Consider the following 25,917-nt stretch of genomic DNA (forward strand, 5'->3'; position numbering starts at 1 on the left):
TACAATATTAAAATACACAGTGTTAAAAAGTGTACATACCAGCAGTTTTAACATAAAGCTTACTGTAAATATCCAGTGGTAGCCTTAACAGGTAATACCTCACTACACACACATGTCAAGGTAACAATGAAGTAGTATATGAAAGCCAACTACAGTATATATATCTGCATGCTACTGTATTCTAAACTATGTGTGTGAAGAATATGTACACATGAGGCAATTAAAGTACTGTATGTGTATTGTATTTATGTTGGCTGTAAATAATGTAAACTCATTAAAAGTAATACTTTCCTCTCATGTTGTATATACAATGAATTTTCATCACACAATTATATGGCAATTAACTATGTCTTTCCATTAATTAAGTGTTTGTAAAGAGTTACCTAATTAAGAGAGTATATCCTACAAACAATGTACACATTATAATTTATAATTTAGCAAGATTTCTGAGTATGTGTGAATATATACGCTGTAGCTTTGTGAGAATAATGCATCAATTCATTTATGCAACAGACAGATACAAAATGTCTGAGCTTGGACTCTTTGTATTTATAACCCAGAAGACCAAACTTACCTACCTGTACACAGTACAGTACATGAGAAGGAAGTGCATTGACCGTAGGGGTCAGGTGAAAGAGGAGGGTCCACAGTATTAAAATGGTTACCAGTTCATTCTAGACACCGTTGAACGAACAAGAGTGTTAAGGTTGTGGGGGCGGCAGGTTAACAAAGAGTGAAGTAAATCTTTGTCAATGTGTAGCAAATTCTCTAAAGTATATCAAACTAATTATTCCACTTTGATGATTATGTACATACAGTATGGAGCAATAGCAATCAATATAAACACAAGAGTACCATGCATGTACTGTACATACATGCATACACAGGGAATACAAATTCAATGTTCACATTTTTGGCCATCTAGCAGCGTTTAAGGCTCAAGACTTTTAGATTTTAAAAATATTTTCAGATTATAAAATAATGGTTACTATAGCAGATTATGAAACAATATGGTTCCTATAACAGATTATAAGATAATATGGTTCCTGTGTGTACAAAACTGCTAACATCAATGCAACTGTATATATAGCAATATTTACCCATTTTGCAGGGCATTTTGGGACAGTGATATGAAATAAATTATTCCCTCTAACTGTGGTACAGCTAACTCTACTACAGTAAATTAAAGCATGACCCTATATACACACAGACTCGCAACACACAGAAACCCATCATGGTTATGAAGTACCTTGTGGGTGGTACATACTCCATCCACAAACGCTAATTTCGATATAACGTCCACACAGCAGCCAAACACCAGCTCTATCCAAACCGAACAGAGCAAAGAGAATGAGAAGGATGAGGATGATGAACAGGGAAGAAGGGAACAGCTGAGATGAGAGCCGAATCCATCACTCCTCCGTTGAACAATTTAGAACCTGTCCAGCAGCAAAATGACAACAAGCCGTAGTGATGTGTGAACCGGCCATCGCACACCCAAGTATGCTAAGAACTTAGACTATGCCGCAAACGTTGGTGACAACAACATCAATAACTGATCGGGTTGTTCGTAATAATCATTGTAAACGTGGGTTTTGGGGTTTTATTTTTGTTTCCCACAGACTGTGTATATACATACAGTAGGATATTATCGATTTAATAACGACACCAAAATCGCAGAAGGAACCTGCCTCAAATTAATTACATGTAATTAGTAAGCAAGATATGTACATATGAATGAAGTATATTTTTATTACTACATAAAATTAGCAAACAAGATACAGTACATGTACATATACTGAATGAAGTTATATATATATATCCTGCATACGAAGTACAGAGGAAGTCTCACATTGACTTCAAAGCTGGAAAAGTAATTATAATTTAATCTCGCTATGGCTTTTACGGTTTATTAATATATACGTACAGTCAAGCGCAGTTAACTCTCAATACTACTACTTAAGTGTAATTATGAACTTTGTCATTTATTTACTGCAAACCAAATAAAGAATGAAAATTTTTCTTTCAATACTGTGATTCGTTTAGATAAGTTTTGGCAGGTACAGTGTACTGCTATCCTGTGTATACCTTTATAAGACAGAGCGCAATTCATCTGCTTTGTTAAGTTGGGATCCTGTCATGTTACTTCCGTTGCACACAAAACTATTTGGTATTGGACCAGACATTCAGTTGATAATTAATTACTTGCCAAATGGGAAGCAAGCAAGAAAATAAGATTTCACCAAGATCTCTCAATTAGTTTGGTTGCAGAGATATCCAACTATGTGTGAACATCACATGGGTTGGTCAAAAAATGCCTCAATCTTACTGGTTTTGGGGAGGGGGAGGGGGTTTGTGAATATTGTACTTATTGTACGATATATAGATACAGTATCTCTGAGATTTCTGCAAAGATGCACATTACATGCACCGTCAGGGACTATAAGCGTTGAGTCGGACTTGATCGCAGTTTATACCGGTCTTTCTTGATGGAAGGGTCTTATAAGGACAGGTTTTATGTGGTACCCCCACCTGGAGTAGTATAGGCATTAGGCACATGTAGATTATTGGAGACAGGTTCAGAGAGGGGGGCACTTAATCAGGGATACATCCAAACACAAGTCTGAGAATGGAGGTTGGAGGGGCAGGGAAGGGTGACCATGAGTTGAGTCAATAGCCCAATGGTCTTAAAATCACTGTGCATTGCAGTGCCATTGCTGTATTGTGTAGGGCCATCATTCCCCCACCTACCCACCCACCCACCCACCCCCTGCACCAGGGCCCTGTAATTACGGTACAGAGTTACAACCCAACACAACATGCAGCTTTTTATACACCTCTCTTTAATGTTCCCAGCACAATACGTTTTAGGCTTGAAAATATCACCTTGTCCGGATTATGACCTTCAAATAATTACTTCTCTTTTTTGGGAGTCATCTCCCAAAGCTCCACATCACAACAGGGCTGAACAAATGACAAAAGAAGACCAGAAGATATCCTTGGATGCTTTCATCTACTCACCTAAAGTAAAAGGTACTTAATCAATGGGACTCACTAATTGCAGACAAACTGACACTTATGGAAAGAAAAATATGTCACATTGTTATAGGTAGCTGATAACCCCAATCTAAATATCTGGTGTCTAACTCAAGATGAGGTTGATTCAATGTTAACCTATTTTTGGGGTAGCTTTTAATTCCAGCATAGCAGGAAGATTGGAATCTATCTTTGGATGCATGCTTTTATCTCCCCTCACCTTAAGTAAATGTACTTAATTACAGCATGTTTGGCTTGCCATAGCTGAACAAGATCACATCACTGACAATTTGACAAAGTGTTGGGATGAGGGCATCTTGACGAGATAATTTACTTGAAAATCTGGTTACACTCAAGCTTGACAATTTGTCTGACAGATCCATATTAACCATCTGACAGTTTGAGATTTGTTGTTTTTTTCGGGGGGGGGGGGGGGGGGGGGGGGGGATGGGTTGATGGGGGAGGCTATGCAATTACAATATATCTGGTGGTTAAAGCAGTACTCTGTGGTTGGTAAGAGAGTTGAAATTCACTATAAAATAAGCAATTTTTATAAACAAAATATCTACACTACCGTCATTGTCTTCACAGGGCCTGTCTTTAGAGGCATACGAGTTGATCGCATCAAATGGCGAAAAAACTTAATTAAATTAAATCGAAATTAAAGTGTACTAACTGTAGCATCTTACAACCATACCAGTTCAGCATTCTTATTGAGCCCAACCATCCTCTAACCCGCTCCCATCCTCCAACCCACTCCTTCCATCCCTCCCACACAAGTCCCAATCACCCCCCCCCCCCCTCCTCAAATACCCTTTCGTAATACCAGGTCAATGGTCATATAGTCTCCCATTTATATTCTATAAGTTTTGAATATACACCACATACAGTATGGCCGGACTTTCCTCAAAAACGGAACTTAACATAAATAAGCAGTTCTGTGCAATATAGTACTATTTATATTTTATCTCATATCAGACTTTTTCATCTGAGATTACTACAGAGCCCTGGGGTATTCTAAATCATTAGCATGGATTTTGCAGACTCTTCAGGGTCAAAATGAAATTAAAAACTCCCTCAGTCTGATAATCTTTAATATTTAAAAGCCATCTGAATTATCTATCTATAAGGTCAATTATGAAACTGCTACAAAAGGTTTTGTAAGATTTTATGGGACTATAATGGCCTTAGGGTATACCAGTATTGCCATTCCCAAATATGCCAGAAATAAGGCCAGCAGTAGTCGCTTCCAAAGTGTAGTTCTGTTTTGTAGCGAATTTCTCAGCCTTACATACGGTAATTGCTCCAGTTGTAAATTAATAATTTTTTTTTTCAATTTTCTGTGAATACATTGATGCCATTGTGGATATATAGTATCTGAACATATAACTGGTCAATTATTTGAGAAATTTTTGTTTGAAATTTTGAATTTTCAAAACGATTTTTGATTTCATTTGAAAAATGGACTGGACACAGTATTCATGTGTGCATACTGTACATGTACTGTTAGTGTCTGTATATACAGTATAGTGTGCATGTCTGTAGTACTATAGATAGATTGGTATGCAATAGGCCATATAAAGACAAACAATTGAAAAGCAAGTTAATTCAAAGTTAAAAATACATTATTGAAGGTGTGCCTCAAACAGTACATGTACACTGCTGGATTGAATGCACAGTAAACCTCAGTGCATTGTACATGTACAGATACATATGTATTAACTAACCTAATTTACATTTGTATAGTTAAATACACCAAAGTATATATACAACACCTGCATGCTATTAAACTAAGGAAATAAAATCCATTTCAAAAACTATACGTCTATTAAGCAGTAGATTGAAAGCTAATTAAGGTACTTCAAACTCCCATCGTAAAATGAACAAGTTTGCATTTTGTAGTGATGTACAGTAATTGAAAGTAAGCATTGGCCAATGTGACATTAATTATACAGTACTGTAAGAAATATAAATTGTTATGAAAAACTTCCTAAACACAGCTTAAATCTGATTCTGTTTGGAATTAGTTTAATAAATAGATGGAGGTGATACCAATTATGACACACTTTCAGAAATAGCAATGGAAAAGAAGACAGAAATGTAATATGCAGTGCTATCTAAACAAATCTCTCAGTGTATGTTTTACACACTTGTAAGTGAAGTCAAATGTCCTGATACCTCCCCTAAATATCTCCAAACGAATCAAAAATAATTATTATTTTAATTTAAAAATAACTTTAGACCTCTAGATCTTATGGTTCAAGGTATTTACGGTTAGGTTTGCCTTCTACTTTACATTGAAAAGGTTTCTTGTCTCAAAACTTGGAACCGAGTCAAGTTTCATAATTTGTTTAATGTCGGCTCTATTGGAAGGGTCCTTAGATGCAATCTGGTACTATATTTAGCAACTTGAAGTAGCTTTATTTACAAGAATATTTGGGCTTAGTCTGTCAGATATTTATGTTTTTAATTCAGGCAGATAAAGTTTTTGTTTGATTTTATTTTTTTTAACACTACAATACACATCTGAGGGGGCATGTAGGGGGGCACAAGTTTGTGTAGGGAGGGCACGTGCCCCCCCAGGTTGTTGATGCCACTGGATGGGGGGTAGTGCAATTTGCTTAAACTGAAACTGAAACTGCATGATATTGAGTAAAGACCAACAGGTACTGTAAGAAGGAAGTGAATTAAGAAACCTCATATTTTTACATTTAGGAAAAAAACATGTAAAACAAAACCAGCCAACAAAATGCACTGAAACATTGCTTTCAAATTCTTTTTTAGTTCTAAAGACTCCCCACTGAACATCGTGAGACAGTAGACAGGCATGTTTCCCCTTAAAACTGCGTACATTATCTTACGTGCAAAATGTATCCACCATTTGTTTTTGAGGTGGGGGGTGCAATTTTGTGAACTGTCATTTGCAAGCTGTCCTAATTTCCATTAATAGCAAACTGAGAAGCCCCCTTCAGTGATATATGGTTACTTTGTGTCTTTTGCAAATTCGTTTTTACTCTACAGGGAGTGTGGAAACTTGAAGTATGTGACTTCTGGGAGGAAGAAAACTGATCAAAGAAATGGGCAAAAAGTAAAAACTATTGCAAAAATAAAATTTATAAAAAAAGGGCCAATCTAACTGATGTCATAAATTACATACACAGTAGATCTACAGAGACTATAAACACACACGCACATGCAGTACAGTAGCTACAATAAGGGTTGTGGGAATGTACAGTATGTTGCGCCATCTAATTAAATTCTCTGAAAGAGATGGCATGCCCACAGACCATATCTCACAAACCAGACTTCCATCAGAATTTATCAGAGAATGAAAACAGGTTAAAGACGAGCGTTAATTTACTACGGTCTTACGGTACGACATCAATTTCCATTAGGGACAATAACGGAAGGATTGTTGTCCTTTAACGTGAGGTAAATCTTCCTTAGTTTCCAGTCGCTGGATACAAGCTGTTAGCATTACGACGAGATATTATTACGGAGAGCCCTAAGTATCTACTGCAGGGCTAATGCACAGATTGGCGGGGTGCGATAAATTACGCCGTACAACTTCACGACGTCGACACAGGCAGATACATCTGACTGGATGTGGTGGGGGAGGGTGGGGAGGGGCAAGAATTTGTTCACATCATAGATCAGATTATATTATTATCCTGAAACATAATCAGTTGCTTTACTTTGAACAGTTAGCACATTATGAATTAGCCCGGGAGATGGGGGGTGGACATTGGGAGAGGGGGTATATGTACAATTGGCAATGATAGGATGGATTGTTTTAAATGCATACTGTAGTACACTCACTTCTAAGGCACTGTGTCAAAAGGAAAAGCTGTAGCAGCTGCAAGATCCTCTGCAGCAAGGCTGAACCAATGTCAAACAATAAAGATCATCTCCACAGCTAGACCAACGATGTGCCCAATGTGTTAAACTGCAGAGCACAAAAGATTATACTACGCAGCCTGGCTGCAGGATGCTGCAGCACCCTCAGCGTCCGCAACTTTTTGACACAGTGAGCTTTGGCCATACAGTAGGACCACAAATGCTAGCATACATGTGAGTGAATTACAGTTACTTGTGTGAAGGTAGGTGTTAAAGTGTATCGGTATGGCCAAAAGAAAGCTAGAAAAGAATACCAAACTATTCACCTACTGCACTGTAACTCAAACCGTAAAACCGTCATTCGATCATCAAGGAGGAAGCTTTTCTTCTCCTAAGATGACAGTATTTGGCTGTAATTTGATGCTTTTGAAAGTTAAATCTCTGGAAGACACCTGTATTAAACTTTAGAGGTGTATTTCATATGACATATCATGAATTGTGGCTACATACTCCAGGAAGATAAAAAACAAAACTTACACCACCAGTTGTACACTGTATTCTTTCTTGTTTTGCCACCCACCAACCCATCCCCCTCCCCCCCTACCCCCGGTGCCACATTTTGCGGCACCATTTAAGGGCATTACCTTTAATCTGGGATATTGTGTGGAAGTAACCTTCCCAGACGAAAGACCTCCAAACAAGTCTTGGGTCTATTTTTAATTGAATTGTCTCTCTGATGGCATTTCCTGATCATAGAGAAATTACTTCCTTTCCGGTTCAAAGCGGTTCAGATTTTTTTTACGATCTGAAGTACTTAGGAAAACCACTACGGTAGAACGATGCTGAGCGCACAAAAGCAGGGCAGATGTTAGGAACATTTCCGGAGATAAAGATTAAGATTAAAGATAAATATTTTCAAGGGAAAAGTGAATTATTCCTTCCTTGGGTTATGATGGTATTTTTTAAGATGATGTGCATTAAAAAGAGTTGAACACTTCATATTGCCAAAAATTTCTACGGATTGGGAAGGACATTATTGACTAATATCGGGGATTGGAACTTGCAGTGACATCAGCAGCCTGGATGGACTACTTACTGTAGGACATTCACAGGGGAGGAGTATGGCCCTGACATTTTGTTGAAGATAACTTGAATGTAGAAGGGCCTGATTTCAATCCTCCCCAGAAGAAATAAATCAAATTTTGACGGGGAAATTGATGGCAAATTCTGAGGCATATTTAGGCTACAAATTAGATAATTACTGTATAGTGTGTCTACCAGTAATTAAAACTGTGCCAACTTATTTACAGTACCAGTGAGTTCTTTGTGTGTGACTGAGGAAAGCGATGGGGCATTTGCCATCCTCCCCTCCCCCTCCCTCTATTTTCTATTGCTATTTTCCTACATTTAGGGGGACCAAATTTGCTGTTCAGGACGGACGGACAGAAGAACAAAATGTACAGTAAGACATGAAGACCCTTGGTTACTTGCATGGACAATATGCAGAACAAACTTCCGAATCGTTTACTTAGTCTGGTATACATTTTAAATATATTATCTTGCAGAATGTTATGTCAGGGAACTGCTACTTGGGAACTAACTCCTCAAAAATTCTTCTAAATCATTTTTTGATGAAGGATTATAGACACAAAACTACCAACAAGATCATTATCATTGACCTAATTGCTCTCAAAGAACCAGTTTACTTTACTCCCTAGAGATCATACCAGTTATGTCAAATTTGTCAGAATTAAACAAATAGTGTAAAATCTTACACTACTGTACATGTTATCCTACCATGCATATACAGTAAGAGGTCTGTAGTTTTTCAGCTTCTTGAGATATATACAGCATTTTTGAGAGTTTCATGTTTGCTCTTATCATTTTCACATTTTGGCAACTGCTGACCTTAAATGACCTTTGACCTCCACCCAAAACAATATGGTTCTTTTACTCATTATGGGGGAAGCCATATACCATATATATTAGAACTGCAAAGGTTACCCATATTGAGATATCCTGTTTACAAGCACACACACATACATACGTGCCCACACACACACGCCAACTTGACTGCATACAGTAAGTTACCTGCCTGCCTATAGCAAGTAACCAAAAATCCATAAATAGAAAATTGCCCTATATATTATAAAACTTACTGGTTTATATATTTATGAGTGACCCGCTTACCTGTCTCCCCACAACCTTGGCACCGCGTTCTACCGTGTCTAGTATGCCCTGGTAATCTTTTAACACTGTGCACCCTCAGTGACCGATCATATCCGGTCAGTGACCTCCTTCGAAGAAAATTTTTCCCAATACGAAAAACATGTGAGACACTTTGGATGGTAGAATGAGGAGGTTACCGACTGGACTGACCGGTCACTGAGGGTGCACAGTGTTAAAAGATTACCAGGGCATACTAGACACGGTAGAATGCGGTGCCAAGGTTGTGGGGAGACAGGTAAGCGGGGAACGAAGTAAATAAATTACATCTTAAGCTTTACATATATGTATTTGTAAGAATGAATTTAGAGGATTTTCAGATGAACCTCATGTTGTTACCAAGGAAACAATCGTCAGTTAAAATAAGATTTTTGGATTCTTATTAAGATAACCATCCTAGACCTTTCTTTAAAACATAAAATGCCTTTCAAGTTCATTTGTCATGTACTCATGTTCCAGTTCACTATAACAGAGAAAGTCATTGCACAGAGACTTTCTCAAATTCTTGCAATTACATGCAGAAAGGGCAATTCAGTAAGAACTTCTCAATCTTGTTTTCACATTTACTAAATAAAATGTTGAATAGTTCAAATAATTGAACTTAACTGTTGTAACTGGATAAATTTCAGTGTAAAGTTTAGTCAAGTTACCAAAATCAAACACAAACACCTGTTTTAACAAAGTTAATTTTAAATACTGCAAATGAACATGAAATACTTAAAAGTAACATATTTTTACCTTGGTAAAAGACTTGGGATAAATTTATGTAACATACCTGCAATATGCATCCAGACATGAATGAAACAGAATGTAACCATTAAACTCACAGTACGCACACTGTTGTGCTTAATCTAGACTCACAATGTACAACTGTACATATAGAACTTGTGTTTATCTCGACTTACTGAACGAAACTAGTTACAGTGCGCAATTCTAACTGCAGACCAGAGTGTTCCCCGTTCAATGACTCTTACAGGAGGAAGTTAAATCAGTTAACTACGGCTAACGGTAATACCACCACCAGACGAAATAGAAATTTTGTCACATCCTGAAATGGACGGAATGGTCGATATGAGATACTGTATACTGTATTACCCATGATAGTTTCTGTTCACCCAGTTTACCAAACTTGATGTTATTGATAGGAACCTGCAGAGAAGACTAACAAGTTGGTAATTTCCTTTGGAAGCAACAGGGGATATATACTTACTTGATTAAGAGCTGCGTATTTGAGAGGGTCTGTTTACATCTCTGCGTAAAGATATATAGATCCATTTTGTTTGTAAACATACACACAGTGGCACTAAAAGATGTGGCTCTTCGCGCGAAGGCTTTAACCCTTTGTAGGTCACGGAAAGAAAAGTCAAGTGACAGTGTGACTTGTTTAAGAACACTTGTTGTTTCATTTTGTACGGTCTGCAAATGAATGGTCTAGTCCTCACCAGCCACTGAGATATGTGTTTGGAAAATGGCTTGTAAACCTATAGAGAGCGTGGTGGCCAATTGGCTGTAGACGTCGGACACTCGGACTTGTGATCCAAGGATTGCTGGTTCGATTCCTGCCTATTTCCATTATGTTGTGTCCTTCCAGGGCAAGATGCTTTATCTCACTTGCCTCTCTCCACCCAGGGGTTAAATGGGTTCCTGTGAGGTAACTTGTCATTGGGCGCAGTATATAACTGCTGTCGACTGGAGGGATTGTCTCTGGGACAGGTTATCATTGACCAGGGGTAATATAACGTCAGTAAAGCGCTTTGAGACCTATCGCTGGTATAAAGGGCTACATAAAAAGCAAATATTATTATTATTTAACCTAATTTGCAGCTGGTCATGAACAGAAAAGTCAACTTACCTGTACAGTGTAACTTGTTTAGAACACTTTATTTTTCATTTTGCACCTGCAAATAAATGGTCTAGCCCACACCAGCCACTGAGATCTACGTGTTTGTAACTAAGTTGTAGCTGGTCTTGAACACAAAAGTCAACTTAAAGTTTAATTTGTTTTAGATAGCGTTGTGAGGTAGTGAAAATTTCACACAACCGGTAGTGTTGCAACATGAAATCCGGTATCGTAACTACAGTACTACCAGGACTTTCCTCAACATTTCACCTATGGCTCAAAGCACTTAGTTTCGAGACTGTCAATGTCATACATTCAATGGCATAGCCTAGGCCAACTACAGTACTCTTACACTCCCGGTTATCAAAATAGACAGATATCCAAATAACACGCCATATTAGGGCCTTAAATTTACAGTTTCAAAAAAGAAAAGCACAAACCTTGGAAGAAAGAACCCCACACCATCCTTCATTAACTCTCCACATACGATATTAGACTAACATGTTCGCAGTTTGATGAAACCTGTAATCCGTACACAAACAGAATTGGGGATTCCCAACTATTCCATGATGTTGGAATCGGGCAACCCTTCAAAAAGTTCAAAAGTTCACACTGAAAAGTTTTCAACTATCAACAAGTCACCACGTGTTTGGAAGTTCAGACAAAAAGAATGTAACATAGGGGCTATGTAAATACAGGTTTATAAACATGTATGAGAATAGTACAAAATTATTTATATCGTTAATCGGCTGGTGTTTTCTCCAGAAAATATACTTTCAATAAGTACAATACAGTATATCCATCTTTCGTACTAGAAGTTCTTAAAAATTAAACAAGTAGCCAAAGATAAATATAAATGACATCATGGAACCCTCCACCATAATAAACGAATCCATTCCATTATGCATACTGTCCTGCACTGTGTGTACCAGTGCAGTACCGTACCCTAGGCTATAATAATATACAGTCCCAGGCGACAATGGGTTTCAGTTGGATATACTCCCTACGTCTTTGGCTCAAAATTTATGACATCATTATAATTATTATCTAAAAATGTTCTGAAATACATGTGGTAAGCTTTTGTATATATGGAGAAATTTCGCAGTCATCGTATGAAGGAAAAATAAATAAGGAAAATTTCAGAATAACTTTGAGGTCCCGCAACATGCTAAGCCCAAGTAACGTTTGATATTTTGTGTAGCCTGTAGGTCCAAATTACTACGTGAAAAGTTGATTTGTTAGGTCTAGGCAAGGTCTAGGTCTAGGCAAGTACGAAAACTGATCAGTTTGTTTTACAAACTAAGAACACAGACACCAAAAATAACGTCTTTTCTTTATTTCAAATAGTAACACGTAGTTATTTTTATTATGTCTTAAGGATTTCGGAGCAAGGGGCTTGGCTAGGTAAAAGAGTTTTAATTAGCATCCTCTTGTCTTTGTACACATATCCTACTGGAAATACTCGCTTTTCCTTGGAACTCACACTCGCCACTGATCTAGTCGTTACCAGAAAGTCAAACTAAAACAAAACTGTAAGCAAACAGCTTAAATCCACTAAAGAGCCTGTGTAAGAGAATGTGTAAATAGTAAGAGGGCCTCCTACTGTACTTGACCAGAAAGTTACGACCTTCGTTATCAGTTTTCATGGTTTGTATGAATGTATATATTTCGTGCCAGACACCCGTTTCATTTTTTGGACTTTGGAAGAGCTGCTGAGAATAGTCCAGAAACTGTCTGAATTGTAATACGTGAGTTAAAGTTTAATGACTATTAAAGTACAGTATTACGAATATATCCCCCCAAAATACCTACTGTGGTCACCCTTTACGCTGAACATATTCTGTCACACACTGCATGTGGAGTTGTACAAGTTCATACTCATGCAATATACAGTAGTAACATAGAAATTACACTAATTACTGTCACATTTAATACCATTTTTAATTCATTTAATTAAATTGCACTGTCTACATGTGCTCATACCAATGTTAAAGCAAAATTTGATTTAATTTTGCCAATTTGCAGACTATCATGCTGAACATGGTACTCACAGACTATATACTGTACATTAATGTAGCCTACAAGTCTACAAGCTCTCCTACAGTATCGCACCGTGCCATAGTTCTTTCCGCTAAATAAGCCTCAATCAAGAAACCTCCAATTAATTACCCAATGACGGAGAAGAGGAAACTATTGATCAACCTCCCATGGCCTTAGGGCAATCTAGTTACATTAACCTGTAGTTAATTTAAGGGAAACAATGACTCGTTTGAAAAGGATCTAATTAGAATCAAATCTGTAAATTATTTGAGGTAATTAAGTACTGTATTAATGTACAGTATGTATAGTGATGTTAGTTTAGTTGTAGTATTTCATAAGATATTTAATAGTATATTTACTACATAGCTAGGATATGTATAGGCTTGTAAATTTTCATTGAGTTCAATTAAATTCTTCAGTGTCAATTAGTGTTTAAGTCATGGCAGTCTAAAACAATTATTACCCTTGATTGTTTACAGATTGATCGATCAATATTGAGTCTATAGAAAGCAATTTGCATTAATTGTTTCTTCATATACTTGAGGATGGTGCACAGGAATGACATGTACAGTACAGTAGAGCCATATATCAAAATGGGATAAACCATATGTATCTCTTAGGTTTGAAAAGTGAGATACCACAACCTTGGGGATGGGTCTAATGTCAACCCTCGCCCCCCCCCCTATCCCATAGCTACAGTACTGTATATACTTTATCAGCATTTCACCTGTGAAAAATTTTGTGAGGTGTCCACCTCTCTATTCACCAACATAATATTACCAACATCGCCTGCCTTGCTGTTTTATGAGTAACACTTGAACATGAATTATATAACATTGTTGAAGTAATCTCTTGGTTTCAAGTTCAAATCCATATGCTGCCTGTACACTAGTACTTGTTGGAAATTTTCTAACTCATTGGAAGCTAAGTTGGCTTGTAACCATGGTTACCAAATAAAAATATATATATATACTGTATTTCTAATCTTATCATCTTCAATATCTTACAAGTCTAGATGACAGATCACAGAAAACTTCTATTTACAGTAAAACCTTCCAAAAACAGCTAGTATAACCCCAAGGCCATCTAAAATAAGGGTACAGTATATTATGAAAGCATTGACTATTCTTTCCCAAGTTCAGTTATTCTTATACAATTTGTTTAACCTCATTGCCATGAATCACACACACACACACATAGACAGACTGAGTCTAAACAATGGGGGCATAGTTTAGCGTGGATCCCTGTCTGTCAAATTTACAATAATCAGAGTAAGTACTATACCACCACACCCTATCATAACAGAATGCAGAAGTCAACTATGCAGTATTTACAGCACTACAGGGACGGCAGCAGGGTAACTAGCTTGTTGTACACAGTCTATATGTAGGATGTTCATGTACACAACAATCAACTTTGCAATGATAATTATAGAGTGACAAATTTATAAAAATTTCAGACTCTTAAGACAGTGGCCGAGCGTCCATACAGTCAGGGGGGCGGATGCCTCCCCCCCCCCTGACGGACTCAAATGGACTGCTGGCGCCCTTTTCAGCTTTTTATCACTTTTGACTTTAGACTTTTTTTATTGCGCTCTCATCTACTATTTGACATTTGTCACATTTTGTTGGTGTAATTTTCTGACAAAATGCTCAAACGGCAGTCTTTAATTTATCAGCTATATATTCATCATTTATCTGCAAATTACCAAGGCCCGGCAATGGTCATTTCCGGCGATCTACAGTAGGGAGTATCTTTACTCAAAAAATTTCTGTACGCTCCGCGCCAACCTGTGGTGGCGCTCCGCTTAGTGTCAAAAGCGCCCCTACAGACCATTCTCGCCCGCCCCTCGACCAATACCCCTAGCTCCGCCACTGTCTCACGACATAGGTAATGTCAATGTATGTACATTGCTCTGTGGATTTTGTGAGACCACAGATTAAGAGAAGATTGGATTTCATGATCCATGGTTTGAACAGATTTCACGACTAGATACAAAATTGTGAGGATCCAGGTAACTGAAACATACTGTAGGCAAGCAAACCATTCCTGACTTCACCCATGCCTACATGGAATAACGGACATCCACTATATTGCTTGGCAGAACGCTATATGTATGCAAATTGGGCGATTAACTTGTCACTGAATGCAAACTGTGTAAAAAGGCACTGTACAGCACTCTTTGTACCCTGAAACCATACAGTGGTATCTATTATTATAAGTGACAAAATTCAGAATCTTTCAGAGATCAAGTTTAAAAATGCACTGTACAGCACAATTGTTTTTGTATCAGGACTAAAACCATACAATCTGAGTATCTTTTATAATTGAGACAAAATTCACAGCTTTTCAAAACTGCTTAGGTACGCAAAAAAAAAAATTAAACAGTAAAGTAAGTCGACAATGGCGTTCAACTGTGCAATTCTGTAAATCTATGAAATCTGCAAATTTGTGCAAAATTCCAGTAAATTGTGGGGAAAATAGTCCATAGGCAGGAAAGCATGAAAATCCAGATCAATTTTTTTCGATCAATGTTTTAACTCACTAAAATGCCACACTAGACAAAATTTTAACAACTTAAATTTAAGCAGTTAAGACGACCTTATAGCAGTGGGCACACAGAAACTTCCATCGTGAACATTTCTGTAATAATATATAGATTATGTAGCAAAGCACGTGTTGACAGTAAATTACCATTGTGTCCATACGCAGAACTTCCAGTACAATTTATATATTTAAGGTGAATAAGATTAGAGAACGTGTAAACACACAACATACTACAGTAAATATTACAGCTATACTAAAGCATCCATTGCATGCATTCTTGCTCCAGATCAGGCTCCATTGTTTGGAATATCATGTATGCTTTTCGGCTCATTTCTTGTTTAATTTAAGCTAACAATAAGTGGGCTGAAACCTCAAACTCTACCCACACGTGTATGTGTACAATGTAATCATAATCATTATCATATATACCCGTACAAAAGCATCTTCAAATATTAACACTAAATATATATGTTATGTCACAGATATTATACAGGACTTAGAATCGAATCTTATGTACACATAGTATTTCACATACAGTACCATAGGCCGCATATAACACTTAAACTGTACTGTAATGTACTGTCTTAACACAAACAGCACACGTGTGTGTGATACACACACATGTATACACTGTACAATATATAGCTATATATACTGTACTACTGCATACAGTGAAATGAAATGCCTTGATTCCAGACTTACTTACCAGACTTATTATCTATAAGCGGGAGGATTGGGCCTTATCAATATATACAGTATATATATACATGTTCTTTTGTAAATTAATTTGCTTTCTTTGTAAAGAGCCTTGAGCAGTCAGTGACTTTTGTCTACTGATTTGGCACTATATAAATCTCATTAATTATTATTATTATTATTATTACATGTATGAAGCATTTTACTGAAGAGTGAAGACACCTTTTTAACTTTATTTCAACACACGCATCGCCACAGAGAAAATATGCTGGAATACCCGCCAACATTCACCAGCTTACAGTCAGATAAATCTTTAAGATCATTAGTAACACCCCCCCCCCATATATCTCCCTCCCCCCACCCAATAACATACTGTTTAATGTATGTTCAAACCTCCAAACACAATTTTCACACATTGAGAAAATTCACTAAATTTGTAACAACATACATATCCTGAGTGACTGAATTATACAGTAAAGTGAAAGAAGTCAGGCCCAACTAAGAGAAAACTTTGCAAACCATCAACTTTTCAAGAGCACTCTGAAGTTTGCAAACCTTGCAATTAAACTAGTTTACATGTACCCCAAAAAATGTACATCAGATTACATACCATTGTGGCTGTGCCAATGTTATGGTCCGGTGTCATATAGATTCCTTTCAACATTACAATAGAAACACAATAAGTATACCAAGCACGTACAGATATCTTGTCATACATGTAAGCCTCGCCAAATCAAGTAGACGTCCTTACACTTGCCAGGGTGGTCAGCGGTCATCTAACCGCAAAAAGGAATCGTGGGGAAGACAACGTCACGGTATTTTAGGTATATATCGTGCGTTCGACTTGTGTGGTAATATTCAGATTAATAGCCAATAGTAATAGGAAATGATACAGGTCGGGTCATCATACCAAACGCCTACCATGGAAGTATAATTCAGCGAAATACTTCCATCTACTTTTACTTTCTACACTTAAAACAATACTGTGCTATACTGTACTGTCCTACTGTACCACTACTGCAGTGCATTGAACTGTATTGTATTGGATGCTACCACTGTACTATACTGTACTTTACTACCAAGTGTTGTACTGTACTGTAATGCACTGTACTGTACTGTAATTTACTCTAATGTACTGTAATGTACTATCACTGCACTGTACTGTACTGCCATTGCAATGCACTATAGTGTAATGCACTGTACTGTATTGTACTGTAATGTACTATCACTGCACTGTACTGTACTGCCATTGCGATGCACTATACTGTAATGCACTGTACTGTACTGCAATGCACTGTATTGTACTGTAATGTACTATCACTGCACTGTACTGTACTGCCATTGCAATGCACTATACTGTAATGCACTGTACTGTACTGCAATGCACTGTATTGTACTGTAATGTACTATCACTGCACTGTACTGTACTGTACTGCCATTGCAATGCACTATACTGTAATGCACTGTACTGTACTGCAATGCACTGTATTGTACTGTAATGTACTATCACTGCACTGTACTGTACTGTACTGCCATTGCAATGCACTATACTGTAATGCACTGTACTGTACTGCAATGCACTGTATTGTACTGTACTGTAATGTACTATCACTGCACTGTACTGTACTGCCATTGCAATGCACTATACTGTACTGTACTGCAATGCACTGTATTGTACTGTAATGTACTACAGTATCACTGCACTGTACTGTACTGCCATTGCAATTCACTATACTGTACTGTAATGCACTGTACTGTAATGTACTATCACTGTACTGTACCAGTAATGTTATTAGTGAAAAAAAGTTTGCGTCCCAGGGACGCAAGCCCCCGAAAAATTTTGCGTCAATTCGTAACAATCCTGTGTACTGTAATGCACTGTATTGTACTGTAATGTACTATCACTGTACTGTACTGTATTGTACTGTAATGTACTATCACTGCACTGTAATGTACTACCACTGCAATGCACTATACTGTAATGCACTGTACTGTAATGCACTGTGATGTAATGTACTACCACTGCAATGCACTATATTGTACTGCACTACCACTGTACTGTTCTATACTGTACAGTATTATACAGTACTGTTATGTAATATAGAGTGCTGTACAGTACAGTATTAAACTGTACTACTGTACTGTAGAGTTGCACTGTACTGTACAGTGCATTATTTAAACTGATTATTGTACTGTAGAGTTGTACTTTACTATACAGTAGCCTATTGATATGCATCGTACTTTAATGCTATACTGTACTACTGTAGCTGTTCACAGTCTATAAATATTAAATACTGTACTGTATGTATCCAGTGCTCACAGGAGATTACTGTAAATGTATTGTTCTCATATTGTGTACATCACTCTTGAGGTCTTTAATTGTTTTTCACTCATTTACATAAACAACAATCATATACAAAACCCAACTTCCATGATCTTTGTATTGTCAACAATCTATTTCAGTGGTAATTTCCTCATTTTCTAATGACAACTAAGAGGAGAATCCATTATTGATCTTAATTACTGTACTGTACTCCTACAGTACTGTACATTCTCAACAGTCACACTCATGGCTAATTTTGTGGTTTTCCAGTTCTGAGCACACATTATTCACGTATGACTACATTTCTCTCACGCTTCAATCATGATCACTGGTTAATTAATATTACTTAAATTCACAAGGCACGTTCCTTGAAATAATAAGAAAGTCATTTGAATTCCCTTTTTCTCTGAAAAAGATGTCAGGTGCAATTTTGGTTTCATTTTCCATTCTAGTTACTTTCATTTTCTTAACTTTCCCTATTTCTCTCTTGTTTTTACTTTCAAGCTTCATTTTGGTAGATTTTAAAGTGGCAAACATTCAACCTGTATCTAATAGTTCCTACTGTATGTACATAATCAGTAAAGAAATCATCTTAAAACAACAATCTGATAAAACTGAAAGTAATTTATATGCCCAAAGTTCACAGTACAAAGAGAGTTGTAAACAAACATACGCTTTGAATACATACAGTACATGTACAGTACTACATTTATACCATATATTGTATTGTAGTGCAAGTATAGCAGTTCTCTGGTACTGTCATGTTTCATGGAAGAGAAGGGCACTGCAGGGCGAAATGTTTCAACGGAATACATTTCTCTGAAAACAGGACTTACTGTAGGGTTCATGTGGCAAAAGCTCTGATGTTAAATATTAAGGGCAGATTTAATAGATACACTAGCATTTTACAATACTTAATGAAGTTTTGTTTTGTATGTTTTTATTTACTGGACATACAGCTCACATGTGTGTGTAAAGTATTTAAATATGACTTAAACACGTTTATGAAGTAAAACTTACACCAGGGACATTAGGAGGCAAAGGATCCAATATGTGGCCTCTAGCAAGAGTGGGTGGGAGACAATGTGTGGCCTCTAGGAAGGGTGGGAGGGGGAAAATATTTGGCCTCTAGGAAGGGTGGGTGGGGGACAATATGTGGCCTCTAGGAAGGATGGGTGGGGGACAATATGTGGCTTCTGAGAAGGGTTGGTGGGGGACAATATTTTACAACTGAGTACATTCAAACTGCCGGTGTGCTTTTCAATTTTCAGCCAATTGAAACCATCTCCATTTCTTACTGGAATCTCGAGCGCTGTTGTTGGATTCTTAATTCATTTGCTGTAGCAAGGCTGTACTGTAATTTATTTATCTGATAAGGCATGTTTGTCAAAATGCCACACAAAATACCCAAATTGCCACACAAAAAATTCAAATTACCTAATGAAACATACTTGAACTTACAAAAAACTTACTATGTACACAAGATATACACAAATTACTATACAAAATACCCTAATTGCTACACAAAATATCAAAATTGCTATATAAAATATCCAACTTACTATGTACACAAGATATATACTGTACCCAAATTGGTATACAAAATATGCAAAAAGCAAAATACTATACAAAATATCCAAATTGCTACATAAAATATCCCACTTACTATGTACACAAAATATATATACTGTACCCAACTTGCTATACAATATTCCCGATTTTGCTGCACAAAATACTCAAATTACTACTACACAAAATACCCAAATTACTACACAAAATACCCAAATTTCTACTACACAAAATATCCAAAGGACTGTACACACAATTCAAAATGGCACATGGCTATTCTCTCACAGTAGTTATAGGGGTATTCTGATGCACTGAACATTAGATCATGAGTCCATTAACTTCCACACATTGCAATGCAACACACAGTAATGGCCATTGTCCAGGGTTCAATATTCACTGTACAACTGCAATGAAATATGTACATTATTGTGCAGTACATTTTGGTTTGAAGAATCAACATATTTACTATTTATGCACTGTAGGGTTTAAACTAAACCAGACAGAACTTACTGATTATACTGGCATGCAGTACTTGAGGATAACAAAAAAGCGACAAAAATACCTCTTTTCTGAGCTTGGTCTGTTCTTCATCTGGTCTCTTAACACAAAACACATGTTACAAGTGAAAGGTCAATTTCACACTCTGTGAGACTTGACTCAATACTAGATCCCTTCAAATTCTTTCCCTTGATTTCCCTTTTCATTTGAACTTGCTGTTTATTGTTTATTAGGATTGTTACCAGTTCACCTCAATTGGCCTTGTATTTGATTTTTATTCTTCTTCTCCTTCTTCTTCAAAGTGAATTGTAATCCCAGTGTTGATTGGATAGCCTCTGAAGGTGTTTAAACACTGCACAGACATTTGGTTGTTGTGTGTTCTTGGCTGAAAACATCACTGATATTTTGGAACTGTCGAGTACTTAGTTTTAACTGTATCTAACACAGGTCTGGTTCACAGCATGTTAACACATGTATAAAGCTTGCTGTACATACACAGTACCTTCATCTAGTTTACAACGGCAAAATTTTGCATTAATTCGAGAGCTGGGTACAAATTAAACTTTAACAGACTTACAATACCCCTGGGTGAAAATTTTACAACATGAATATATTCATTAACATCAGTCATGTACAGTGAGCCACTGCACTAACCAGATTCAAGTTAAAGTATATACTTTGCCAAGCAAAAAAATTGGATGAAAGAATGGGTGAGAACACATGTATACAGAATGTTGAATTCTAAATGTAACTCTAGACCATAAGTAGATAAATTTGGAAGGAGAAGAGAGCAGGCCAGGTTCCAGAAGTGAGATTAGGGGCTGATGAGCATATAATATCTGGTATAATGGGTGTTTGCTCCTTAAGACTCATACAGACATACAGTATGGAAATTAATCCCAAACATGTATACTTGCCCAATATGAACGAATATTGACAAAGATACCGATACAGATTGAATTACCGACTGATGCTAAAGTATTTCAGATCAAGTTGCAAATTTCACCATTATAATTAATATTTGAAATTTTAAATATTACTTTACTTCAACAACCTGTTTTCACTACAGTGGTTGTTTGGTAACATACACCATTTGTTTATACTTATTTGCTCTCTTTTCTTACTGAAGCGGAAACATGAACTTGAACCTGACACTATTGTATACATAGTGATAATATGAAATTACACCGATGGGCGAGAACTCACAACAGTTTAATTGCCTAAACAGGAAATGTAATATCTAATAACTCTTGTTAAATTTCTCTACTCTATTTCTATTAAGAGGGGAGGGGGCAGAGGGGGGAGGCACAGGGGTTGGAGAGGGGTGTCTATTTTAAAACTTTCTTCATCACAAGTATGATTAGAATGTAAGAACAGAGGTTGAATTTGATTCTCTTAACTGAAACACTGTTCTTACAATGCCCTGAAATATGTATGTCCATGCTGTCCCCCCCCCCACCCCACCCCCTCCACCCTTCCCCTCAACACAGTAACCATGTAACAAGAACAACACAACTTGTTTCCTACCAACCAAGCCACTCTTCCCTTAAACTTATCCAATGTCAACTAATGAACACATTAGGGAAAGTCGGTTTACCTAAATTAATAAGACAAACTAGTTGCATGCTTGTACTGCAGTTACAATTTAAATGTCTGCTACACATTAACTCATGTACAGTAGTAAACATGTAATTTTGCAACAACTACAACAATTTGTAACAATTACTGCACAATGCCACCTACTGTACCTAGTAACTCCCTGTACACTTACTGTATCAAAACCAGAATACTTGGTATTGAAGTCTGCGTTGAACCGTCATGAACACTCGAATAGGATTTCAAATTCAACTTCCATTGGTTTCCTAACCCTTGGGATTCACATGTACAGAAAACCACTTGCAGATAACAAATGAGTAATGACAAACTAGCAAAGTTATATTCTTCTTTTAAGAGCTCATGAAATCCTTGAAAATATTCTGTTTTAGTCAACTAAACACTTCAACTTCCCTAAAAACCGAACATGCAAAACGAAACAAAATGACAAAAATCCATACACACTTACTGTACAATGTAAACTTGCCTGACATTAAGTAGCAGGTTGCCAAAAGGACCTCACATACTTTCACTTTTAAATGACCTTCTGTAGCGCCCTCATATTGTGTTGTGTTTACAAACGTAGCTCCCTGTTATTTCCGTCGTTACTTTGCTTAGAATTTCTGTTACGTCATATGTTTTGTTAGGGTTCGTGCCAGGGACGTTTCTGGGATTGGGCTAGGTTCTCTATTGAGTGACACTTGCATTTTCAGTTTTGATGAAACAACTCAAACAATTTGTGTGTGTCGGTTTGGTCAACCAGTAAACTTTATATTAATTATTTTGCTGTATTGCAAATTGTTTACGTTTAAGCAAGACCTACAGCGGCCTTTTAGGGCTCTAGATAGGGTGGGAATTTTGGCTGGGGGTTCCCTTTACCAAGTTAAATGTTATTGCAGGGGTTCTGGGCCACTTCTGTACGGGTGGTATGGTTGAGGAAATCCAGGCAGTTGTGTCCCAGTTCTTTCTGTTGGTTTGGTAGGGGGCAATAGATTTCAGTGAAGGGATTAGGCAGGTTTTCCAGGGTTTTGGAGGCCTGCTGCCATAGAGTTTGTTTTATTACAGGTTGAAAGTACTGCCTCCAAAGATCATGTTGTCTCTTATCACCTGTGTGTATGTTTTAGGAAGATGCTAATGATGTCCTGATGAGAGTTTGGTCTTCAGCGATCCTCCGCATACCAAAGTGCCCCCACACCTGTCACCCCTCCTTGTACAGTGCCTGGGGTTTACACTTTTATATAAGGTAAACAGTATATTAAAAACATCCTGAAAAATGGTGTTAAACCTTGCTCGGAATTTCCAGAACTATTTTGCTCAGATACAGAAATTTCAACACTTGAACCATCTTGAGACAATGAGGACTGTTAAATTAGGCAATTAAATCCCTCACAAATATCTGTACAAAGTGATACATGCCATTGAGGTGTTACTGTACTGTAGTCTGTACCAATATAGGCCTCAATTTTTTAACATGGATGATTAATATGAAATGTTTGGGTGGAAAAGAACATTGCACAAAAATTCTACAGGAAAGAAACAAAGAGCACTTACTTTAAAGAGTTCACTTTCAACATATATACATGTACAAAAGTCAAATGCTTTAGTCAATAAAATACATAATTCAAGATGTTTTGATGGTCTGAGTGTTTTTAATCCATCAGCTTACTTCACAATGGCCACTGTAACACATCAATACAAAACTACAAAATATGTTTTCAAAATTTAGCTGCACATGATTAATAGCCCTCTCTTTCTTTTTCCTTTTGCTTCCTACTGTAGCATATGTTCTTCTTTGCTATAATAGAAAGTTATTAAACATGTCTAAACACTTAAAAGCAGTCATTGTTTCTGAAGTACTGTACATCACAGTACAGGTTACTATAGGTCACAATTATTTGTTTCTCAATAACACATTTTCATTTTGTAACAGGCTATCTGCCATTAGCATATATAATTACAACTTACAGTAGGCCTTACAAGTGGTCATTCATTTCCATTCCCATATTTATTCTATTTCAATTTCTTTAGACCTATTAAGCTAATCAATGTAACTTTGGCCTTCATTGGCCATACTTCACTGGCAAATTAGGCTAATGAATCAGTGCAGGCCTGTAGGCTATTTATACTAGGCCTAGGCCAGTAATATGAATAAAATAGTTGGAGTAGGCCTTGCCTAACTTTACTGTTACTTGTTAGTGTTACTGGTTTTAAGTCATCAGTTTCCAAAAAAAAATGTTTACTATATGTATAATTTGAAATTGTATAAACAATAGGTCTAGGCTTTATACAGAACACGGTCTGTGATATTAGCCTAGGTATAAGCTTTAGGATCTCACTTACTTAGGTTAGCCAGTGATACAAGTGGCGTTGTCAAAATGATCGCAAAATAGGTACCCATAGCCTAGTACCAGTTGAGTTAGTTCTAAACTCGGTTCCAACTCAAAAGTTTCACTGTGCATCGAGCAAGGTGGAACGGACGCGTCATACAAATACACAGACCTTTGTTCAGATTTCATTAGAATCTAGTACAAGAACAGAACAACTAGATAAGAAGACTGTCGAAAAATATAGTACCTTTATATTTACAACGAAAGGTTGCGAAATGATTGGAAATCTTGATGTAAATTGTTGACTTACCACCGCTAACTGTAACGCCATCCGTATTGATCCATGGTGGTGTTGTCAATATATATCCGGTAATACGGAATACGGTACCGTTGACTGTTGTAAATATCTGTTCATTTAGCACACGCGTTGATATTCTGTGATGTAATATGACGCACAAAACTTACAAACCAACCAACTTTCAAAACGATACTTTTAATGTAGTTTAAGTGAAACAACGTACTTTGACAGCCTCGGCACTGAAAAGCAAATGACTCTTTTAGTAATCAAAGAACAGTATTTGGAACGCGTTACTAAGGTTACAACCCTGTAATATACTTGTTTGAGAGTAACATTACCGTGTCGCGCCAAATTATGCTTTCCTACATAGATATAGATCTACCTTTCAGCATATTGATCAAACAACGTGCGTCCTTCTTAGTCAGAAGTGATGATTCTATTGTACACATGACCTATGAATAGGATTTTGATCGCATTCCTGTATGACATGGGTGTGTTTGCTAGCCACAAAAAAGGAACCAAAGGTTTCACGTACTATTTCCACTTTACTGGCGTCGCATCCGTTAGCTGTAGGATCCGCAGTTGTATATATTGTTCATTAAATATTCATGAATTACCATGACCGTCAAAAAGAAAATCACAGAGAAGTTTATTTATGATTTAAAATTAAGTAATATAAACTTTTATTTTACACTACTGTTTCTGAGACAGCAGCAACTGAAGGTGTCAAGTACGGTACATTTTGTAGAGTAGCCTACCCAAAGTTCATGGTCGGTGCGGCAACGACGGGGCCAGTTGAACAAGCCTCGATCCCCCACCCCAACCCCTCATCCCCTACCCTTCCCGTTTCTGAAAACGTTAACAGTGCCCTAAAAATTGTTCTTTTGTAAGTTTTGTTAAAAACATTTATTTACAGTAGTTCAATGAAAATTAAAATATATCAACAGTGCAAAATGCAATTTTAATGTGTCATGGAACGTCCTGTAACCTCAAATCAAATTAAAATACCCAGTGTCGATCCTTGATCAGGCCACCCCCTCCCCGCCCACCGGATTGAACCATCTTTCTTCCCCACCCCCCAACCCCG

The 25,917-nt window shown here is 37.0% G+C and overlaps 1 protein-coding gene across 6 annotated transcripts in view; it reads right to left on the minus strand.

The window, feature by feature from the left end:
* The window catches only part of LOC139981980 (rho GTPase-activating protein 35-like), a 74,405-nt gene extending 49,203 nt beyond the window's left edge, over positions 1-25,202 (minus strand). For 2 of the 6 annotated variants that reach the window (XM_071994447.1, XM_071994439.1), the window contains exon 1: positions 24,843-25,202. The gene's annotated coding sequence lies outside the window, so the exon portion shown is untranslated. Of the gene's footprint in view, positions 1-9,874; positions 10,033-11,379; positions 11,487-24,545; positions 24,745-24,779 lie in introns of those variants that run through there. The other 4 variants (XM_071994442.1, XM_071994441.1, XM_071994443.1 and 1 more) reach the window with 4 other exon arrangements.
* Between the last annotated feature and the right edge of the window lie 715 nt (positions 25,203-25,917).

Source organism: Apostichopus japonicus, chromosome 16 (assembly GCF_037975245.1).
Source record: "Apostichopus japonicus isolate 1M-3 chromosome 16, ASM3797524v1, whole genome shotgun sequence".
Classification (NCBI taxonomy): Eukaryota; Metazoa; Echinodermata; class Holothuroidea; order Aspidochirotida; family Stichopodidae; genus Apostichopus; species Apostichopus japonicus.